This window comes from Cibotium barometz, chromosome 27, assembly GCF_041138505.1.
Source record: "Cibotium barometz isolate CiBa-2024 chromosome 27, ASM4113850v1, whole genome shotgun sequence".
NCBI lineage: Eukaryota > Viridiplantae > Streptophyta > Polypodiopsida > Cyatheales > Cibotiaceae > Cibotium > Cibotium barometz.
Window position 1 is genome coordinate 20082714 of NC_141072.1, and position 9743 is coordinate 20092456.

Consider the following 9743-nt stretch of genomic DNA (forward strand, 5'->3'; position numbering starts at 1 on the left):
CATCATCAACCCCCGTAGGAGCTTCACCATTAGGTATGCGAGACAAATGATCTGCCATAACATGTTTTTTGCCAGGTCTCACAACAATAGTGAAATCAAACTCAAGAAGAATCAATAGCCATCGTGTGATTCTTCCTGTGGAGCATGGTTTGTTTACCAGATACAACAATGCTTGATGATCCACATAGAAAACAAACTTGGTGGCAAGGAGGTAATAACGAAATTTCCTTACCGCATATATCATTGCCAACCCTTCTCGCTCCGTAGTGGTGTAGTTCATCTCAGCATCGTTCAACTGGCGACTAGCAAAGCTAATGGGGTAGTCTAGCTTGTGTTCTCCAGGTTGAGTCAACACACACCCAATAGCAAAGTTTGATGCATCAATATGCACATGGAAGAGTAAATCCCAGTTAGGCATTCTCAATATTGGAGCACTTGCCAAGGCCTTCTTTAATAGCTCATAGGCACGATCACATTCTTCGGTCCAAATAAACTCGATGAGAAGCTTATACAATGGTCGAGCTATCTCGGCGAAGAAGAGAATAAACCTTCGATAATAACCAACGTGGCCCATAAAGCGTTGGACTCCCTTGTAGTTGGTGGGTGGGGGTAATTCCAGAATGACCTTGATTTTACTCTCGTCAGTGGAAATCCCATTTTTGGACAGTGTATGCCCTAAGATAACTCCGTGTTTAACCCAGAATTGGCATTTGAAAGGATTCAAGGAGATGCGATATAATCTACACCTTTCAAATATTTTTCGTAAACACATCAAGTGCTCATCCCAAGAGGAATGAACACAAAGATCGTCTAAGAAAGCTTCACAGAAGTCCCTTAGATATTCCTTAAAGGCCGTGTTTATCAATCGTTGGAATGTTGCAGGTGCATTGGTCAAGCCAAAAGCCATGACGCGAAAGGCAAACACTCCAAACTCCATGATAAATGCTGTTTTAGCTTGGTCCTCGTCTGCAATTGTGATCTGATTGTAATCTGAGTACCCATCTAAAAAGCTATATGCCTCCTTGCCTGCCACTCTTTCAAGCACATGTTCAGAATATGGCAAGGGGTAATGATCCCTTCTGGTGGCCGCATTAACCTTTTTGAGATCAACGCACACTCTGAGTTTTCCATTCTTCTTTGGTACGGTGACTATCGGAGAAACCCATTCTGAGTGCTCAATAGGGTATATGAATCCACATTTTACAAGCTTTGCAATTTCCTCTTGTACAATCTTTGCGTACTTAGGATTCATTGGGTAGGGACGTTGCTGGACTGGTTTAGCAGTGCTAATCATTGGAATCGTGTGTTGCACCACCGAGGGTGGAACACCCTTCATATCATGATATGTCCAAGCAAATATGTCCTTGAATTCTTTAAGAAGCTTCGTAAGTGCAGCTTCTTCCGCCTTGGTGAGGTCTTGAGCAATAAAAACTGGTTTAGACTCCTCACCCAGATCTGCTAAGTCTATCTCCTTGACTACCGCAGGGCCATCGTAGACACCGCTACTCCCATTGCGTTCGTTGGGATTTTGTGTAGACTACTTTACGTTCCCCTGTGGTGAATGATTTGAAATGCTCGAGTGCGGGGTGTAAGTCTACTGGTTCTTGTTGTGCCCGATTTTTTCTTTTAATTCTGCCTCCTTTTGTTGTTGAGCCAACTCTTGGTTTTGCCGCCTTCTTGTAGTACGACATAGTTTTGGCTTCTCTTCGATTTCTAATTGGGCGACGTCATGAGGTTGCGGAATACACCACATGACACTTTGGAGGTATTGTCCCCAATTATCCGCTATCTTCCGATGAGCATCAATGGCTCCTACATAACTAAGCCATTCTGCAGTGGATCGCTTCTTGTTTATTGCAGTTCGTACATTAGCTCGATAGCGTTGGCGCTTATGTCTCGTTTTCTTCTTACCAAGTTTTTGATTTTTGTTTCTATCAGATTCGAACTCACTTGGTCGATCTTCACTTTTGGATGAACTGCAGGAGGTCACTGTCCTAGGCCTTGAGCACCTTGCTTCCACATTTGGGTGAATATTTGATTCATTTTCCCCATCAGGCTCAGGGTCAATTTCTTGTTGAGATTCATACTCAGAGTTGCATTGGTCAGAGTCTTCGCTACTTTCAGTGTCGGTGGAGTTTGCCACGTTCTCGCCATCAGGAGTTAAGTGCATAACACCTATCATGTTTATTGGCACTAACGGTGGCATACTTTGCCCCTCAGGTGTTACCCAACTTGTGCCTCTATTTTCCCATGTGTCTATGGTTGCCGCTAGGTGTACCCAATCCACGTTATCCGACTCAGTCATACCCGGTAGGACATCCATGTAAGGAGAATCCTTCCCATCATCAGTCTCTTTTTTGCATGTATAGCAATACCTTAATGGGGCGGAATGAACAGTGGTATCCGATCGATTATCGATGATAACCTTGCTTCCTAAAGGATGTGCACGACCATTCTCAAGATCAACTCGAATGACAGAGTCCTGGAATTGTAGGTAGACATGGTTTTTCGACCAGTCATGTACCATTTGTGCTTCCCTCATGAAAGGACGTCCTAAGATCATTTGATATGACATAGGATGCTTGGAGAAATCCGTTACAATGAAGGTATGTTTTACCTTGTATCCTAGGACCTTGATCTTAAGGTCCCTTAACATTCCAATAGGTTTAGCTATGGTTCCGTTTGCCATCTTAACCACTATGTTTGTGACTTCAAGGTGAGGTCTTCCCATAGATTCCCCACAGTTTTTAGTCACAATGCTCACGCCAGCACCACCATCAAGGATTCCCTTTAGAGTTAATCCCTTGGTAGTAATGGGGAGGGTGGCATTAGATTCGTCACCTTCAAAGTACTGTCCCAACTTGTTCACAGGTATTTCCACGACCGAATCTTCATCAAAGTTGGGTTGTAGATCCCAATGCTCCCCTTCATCTTGAAGCGTGTCGGGTCTATCCATATTTGCAAATTGTGGTAACCCCGCCTTTAGTTCTCCATTGAGAAATGCCCGAAGAGCTAAGAATAGCTCAGGATCTCCGTATAATTTGGATATGATCGTGGTTCTGATCTCAGAGGACATGAAATCCATTAGCTTGGACACATTCAACGGTACTTTTCGAGACATCGCCCCTTGACTAGGGACTAGTGAAGATGGAATCACTTCCTCTTCGATGGGGTCAGGCATTCCCTCACTAAACATTCTTTCCAGCAAGAAGGGTGTTTGCCCACTTCCGGATGTCCTATCCTCACTTTCTTCCCGAATGATACTCGGTATAGCTAACGGTTTATGGTTCCGGTGAGACTGAACTTGCGTAGGAAACACTGTGTCTGAAATTTTGACTTTTCTCGGGTTTGGCTCTAGTTCTCTTTGTGTTTCTTCCACCAAACCCCTTAAGTGTTGTACTTGTTCAATCTCCTCAATTGGGTTTGGGTAAGTTCCAATCTTTTTCTTGAGGGTTTTTGGCCCACGTGGCTTGTCTTGGGGAGTCTCAGTCAGTTTGGGTGGTCGAGAGGGCATTAACTGACTTGGTTGTGGGGCCGAGGAAGTTTCCTTCTGTTTTTCCTTATTTATGTACTCGCTTGATTCTCCTTCATTGAGCTCCCGTGTGGGTTCCTCCCTTAAGGTAGTGGCTTTGGTCCCCATGGTTTCTATTGAATCAGAATCGTCTTCAGGATCATTCATATACACGGGGTCGTCTCCTGTCCCTATGTTAGTCTTTGAACTGGGCTTGGAGCTCGTGGCATTAAGCGATCTCTTTCGCCGTGTTTTCTTTTTCTTTGCCTGAGCGATTGATGCAGTATCCCTCTCTTCAAGAATGTAGTTTTGATTTTGAAGCATTGACCGTGTAACTACATTCGCGGGTACAACAGGTGTGGTTCTTCGTGCTTGGTTGGTGACCTCAACCAAATTCAATGGCGTAATCTTGGGTGCATTAGGATTATGTGGACATTGAGCGATCAAATGATCTATGCCACAACGATTACATGTAAGTACCGGCATTCCCGATGTGCTCGCTTGATTTGGTTGCATCTGAGTAGAGATCTTCTGTAGCCTATTAGGGCACTCTGCTACACGATGTGGTCCACCACACTCGTAGCATTGAAGAGGTGGTCTCCTCGCCAAGGTATTAAGGTTTTGCCCCCTTGTGGCGAGAGCAGCCGCTTGATATACAGGCTTGACTTGCCCGAAATGATCCTCCATGTAGTACTGGGGAATCATTTCAAACGTATCAATCCCGTATGGAGCAGTAGGGTCTATCTCCTCTTCATAATCCCCACATGCACTATGTGACTCACAACCCATCTGGTTTATTGGGGTAATCCTTGGGGATGTGGAGGTTGTGGTCCTAGCACTGGCGGTGGTAACGGCACAGACTGGACTGCATTCGGATTCCTTGGAACTATGTGCTGTGACGGTTGCTCGATAGGTTGTGCAGGCATTAGCGCGGGTACTTGAGGTGTGCTTGACCAAGCTAGTGGTGCCTGGTTTGCCAACATTCGCTTAAGTGTTAGGCAATCTTTAGATTGATGGCCATACTTACCACATGCATTGCAATTCCCATTGAATTTGACTCTGAATGTGGGACATTCACTCGTGCTATGTGGTCCTAAGCACACCGAACACCATTGTTGCTCTCTCCTTGGGTACATATGGCTATTCTGAGGAGCTCGATTACCCCTAAAGTATTCTTGGAGAGCCTTAGTAAGGTCGGTCACAGACATTTCAGATATCTTGGGCTCCTTGGCAATAGGTTTTACCGTCATTGGCTCGTGCCCAGATACTTGCGAACTAACGGATTTTGTTTCTGAAGACACCTTTTTACCTGCAATCATCAAGTTGTCTTCTAACTGGATTGCATTGGCAGTGACTGCTTCCCACGTTGTAAGACCTCTAATGACTAGGCCATTGTAAATGTCCTCGTGGCGCAATCCTCGGATGAATCTATCGAGGAGTTGGTTGTTATTGAAGCATTCATCGGGAGTGCAGCGAGAATTTAGATGCTTCAATCGACTTATAAAGTCTCTCACTGACTCCCCTTCCTCGCGTTCAGCTTTTTGGAGTTGAGATGCTACTCCCCAAAGCACACCCTCACGTATGTATTCTTTCAAGAACAATCTCTTGAGAGTGGGGTAGTGAGTGCGCTCTTCAACCCTTAAGGTTCGATACCAATCTCCGGCCTTCCCACTCAAGGTTAAGCCTAAGGCTTTACACTTATGCAGCTCATTGTGCTCTTCCAAGGAATCACACACGTGTTCAAAGACTTCAATGTGCTTCCTAAAATCCTCGTTACCACTGAAGTTTTGAGTGAGCTTAGCCACTTGTACTGCCTTGCTTCTAGGTTCTCTCTCAGGCATACCCCGCATGTTTTCCGCAATAGATCGTCCAATCGTCTGAGCAAACGCTGCGAGATCACCTAGGTGGGTAGGCATAGCTGGTGGAGGCACTTCTGGGATAGCCTGGCTGATAGGAGTTGGCGTTGGTCTGAGTATGTTAGCAAATGACGTAGGATATGATATGTAGCTAGGCCTAGCTCCTCTTGGATAAGGGTTGTGATAAGGCGGTCTTGGAGCATACGCCATTGGCATACTAGGAGGCGTAGGAGCCACATGAGCATGAGTAGCAATAGGTACATAAGGCCGATAGGCACTACCATGCACTGTTGTAGGTACTGTTCCACTAGGTAGTGGTGTCGTACTAACTACAGTGGTAACAGGTGCGCTTTCTGTCATGCTCATCATTGGGGTAGGCATTGTGGATTCCCTAATGGAAAGTTGAGCCAAGGTTGGAAAACTAAAGTTACTGCTCGTGGGCTCAACCTGCATTGAGACTCCAGGCGAAACAACATACGAAGGGTCTATGGGACTCACCGAGGGAGTCTCCAATTGTGATAGGGTTGGTTGTTTGGCCTTGCCCGTATCCAAAAACCTCATAGGGCCAGTGGAAACTAGGTTCACTCCCCTATTTTGCCTCTCAATTTGGATAATCCTATGAATAACCTCACATATCATTTGCTGTTGCTCTTCTAGATTAGTGGCACTAGATGTAGATCGTAGGACTTCTAACCAACCCACATGGTATGTGTAACCCGTGTATAGGTCCGTTAGAGTCTCTGTGTGTAGATCATAATCCCAATTTTCATTGAGAAATATCCCATCCAGACTTGGTGTGCCAAACGGTTCTCTTGAAGTGGACGCAAAGTCACTTCTTATGGGTTGGCTTCTAGGGACCTCTACTTTAGGAAGAGCATCGGAAGTTGGTAGCTCAGTAGGGCCCTCATTAAACGAAGTGGGTAGAATATCCACATGGACACTCTTTGGGAGGGTAGGGTCTACATAAGATGTGAATGGTGAATCTACTACCCCTCCTTCTTCATTTACTTCGCTTGTCGCATGCTCAGAGCGTGTAGCTCTACTAAAGGTCTCTATTAGACGACTAAACATGCTAGATCCAGGTTGTGGGGCCCACACTGGCATGTTTTGGCTTGTCTCCTCAGGGTTCTTGGTAGGGTATCCTTCCATGGCTTCTGAGTCAGAAGATGAGTCACTATCCACTATTCGTGGATCTTGGGTCGCACTCCCTTGGGTTCCAGCCGAAGGCCAAGATGCTAACGTGGAGGGATGGTGTGAGCCTGCGTAGACTGAAACACTTTCTAGTGGCTCAGACTCCAGCACCCGACCAGAGCGTAGATGCATGTGACGTGGGTACCCTACGTGCGTTGGTAACTACCCTTGAAACTCACACAAGTGGTTTCTTAGGTGTTTCGCACCCCGTTTTTACTTGTTTTTGTATTGTTTTTAACCCGTTTTTGATCCCCTTACTTACGGTCGAACTTGGACTAGGGCATATGATAGCTCGAAATGAGCGTATCGTTCAAAGAGTCCTAGTGTGCTTTACAGCACCGTGTTCGCCTATCTAGAGCTCCTGTAGTCCTCAAAACAGTCTGTTTCCCTTGGGGGGAAGGGGCAAAAGCCTATTTGCTTGTGGAGGAAAGGGTGAGGGCTTTATCCCACATACTCACTTTACTCCTTGGGGAGTGGGCTACATATAGGGCACAACTTTCCATAAGCTCTCACTTGAAAGAAAGCTATGGAGGCTCACTCTCCTATATATATATATCAGAAGACCGAGGCTGGGGCCGGGGCCGGGGCCGTGGGTCGTAGGTCGTGGGGGGTTTTTTCTTTTCAAAAATTTTTTCTCCAATTAGAAAATCTTTCCTCTCCACACGTTCGGTTCTTTCTTTGAAAATAAAATTTAATTTTTTCTTTTTTATTTTTTATAATTTTTATAATTTTTTTTATTTTCTGTTTTTTTTTGTGAGATAAGTTTTCTGGGGTTTCCTTAGGGTTCAGCCTTGGCCGCGGCGCAGTTCGCACACACAGCACAGATCTGGGGATTCAGAAATCCCTCACACGCAGAAACCAGATAACAGAACGCACGCCCACACGCAGAGCGAAAATATAACAAAAGAAACAGAAATGCAACACAGAAACACCTTAACAACAAACACACAGTCGCTTTCCTACAGTGTAGATTAAACTTCACGCAACAACCGAGCTGCAAACTGGAGCTTGGTGCATGGCAACTCCCCGGCAGCGGCGCCAAAAATGTGCGCTTTTGCCGCACAGGTCGTAGCTGGGGACTTGCCGGACACCGTATGCGAGCCACGAATGGCTGCAAGCATACAACCAGGGAAGGAAGCTCAAACAGAATGCCAAAGGGTGTGTCACTCACCGCTCAACCGCCGCCTTGAAGGATTCCCGCGTCGCAGCAGTGAAGGAGGAGCCGCCATCGCCGCTCTACCACCTCTCCGCCGTCGTGCCGCTACACAGTGCTCGATCGCTCTCTCACTCTCTCTCTCTCTCTCTCACACGTAGGAGAAGGAAACCAAAGAGATAAGGCAAGAGCACTCTTGTATTCACAACACATGAGAATGAGGATTTTAGGGTTACATTTGGCTCTTATAGGTGACTTGGCCGTTCACACTTGGGCGCCCATACATGGCCGGTCGATCCTAACCCTTATCCTACTAATATTCAAGGTGCGCCTCTCATCGGCAATCACCCAATCCCTTCATCCTTAACATATGGTGCCGACAAGCGCGGCCCATGACTCAGAATATTTAAATTAATGACGTAAAACATAATACATCTCAATGTCCGCCATGGGTTAACAATGTGGGTCGGTTTGTTAAATTGTTTGTCGGCCTATTGATAAAGCTCCATGACCTGAATTTATCACCATAAAGGGACGCCTTTCACTCACCAAGATTGCTGGCCGACTGTTGTCCGGGCCCCTAAGGATTGGTTGATTGAGGCACTAGCCCTTTACATGGGTTGGTCAATTGAGGCACTAGCCTCTATGAGCTGGCCAACTGTGGCACTAGCCTGTATGGGCTGGTTGACTGAGGCTTGGCCCTTCCATAGGTTGGCCCAATTGCACCCCATGGCCTTTATGGGCCCAAACATTGGTCCATGGGCTGCCCAAAGAAAGCCCAAGCATAGGGCCCACATAGACATAGTCTATGGCCTTGCACTTTCTACTTCTACATGCACCTATATGCAACTTTAGTGCCCTTGAATTTGGCTAGAAGCCTATAAATTCCAAAGCAAGGCAAGGACTGGCACTGTTCCATGTACGAGACTTGCACACTTGACCATGACCGTGTACAAGACTTATACACATGACCCTGGATGCTTAAGAGTGTAACCCTAACTGACTCATCCCAGACTAGGGCTCACAAGGGGCAAGTTACCACTCCAGGTCCTGCACCTGCTGTATAGATATGTCCACATGGCACCCAAGTGCGGGATGCATGTAACATCCCCTTTTGCTTAACTCAACGAAAGTTGCATATCCTCACGAACACGTCACTAAAGACACCATCTTTTGAAATCAACTTAAAACCAAAGAGAATTTTGTTCTTCCTTTCTCTTGGGTAAGCAATGTGGCATAATGCTACACAAAATGTTTTCTAACATGGTCCCATCCTTTTGCTTTCTCCCACCGTGTAGATGAAACTTTCTGCCCCAAGCACGACACTAGGGTTAATATTAAACCTTATAACTTCGAATCAAAAAATATGCGCTCTATTATTGAAAAAAAAACGCGTTGCTGGGAGAGGCGAAGCTCTCTGATGCGCATGTTGCATTGCGTGAGCAGAGAAAGCGTAACTGCACGTTTTACTTGGATGTGCTGAGGGGGACACAGTGCACAAATGAAACGAGCCAGACTTCAAAGAGAAGAAAGCGCTGCACTGGATTTTAAGCTTTTGTCTTGTTGAGTCCTCCGCTTCGTTTTTTGCTGCTGTGAGAACTGGAGAAGAACGTGAAGCTCTACCACAAGGCCATGACAGAATGGTGTCCCACTTACAAGCAAAACCTGCTCTGATATCACTGTTTGAATACAAAGGGTGCTTCGGAATCACTCTCATGAAGATAGAGAAGACCCAAAGCACTACTCCATATTCCTATTTGCGTAGAGATGAATATACACACAGGTGAGCCCAAATTGGCTTTATAAAAATAGCTTTAACTTCTATATCTGCATATAGCATAATATGGACTGTGGTACCTAAGATGTCTACCCCGTCCCCACCACCATGACCCATGAAGTCAGCCACCTCATCGATGTATAGCCCAAATAGTGTAGGAGAGAGTGGGCATCCTTGCTTCACACCTATGGTGCTAGCAATAACATCAGATAGCCCCCCGGGGCATCGTATACGCCCGAAGACCTGCTCATATAA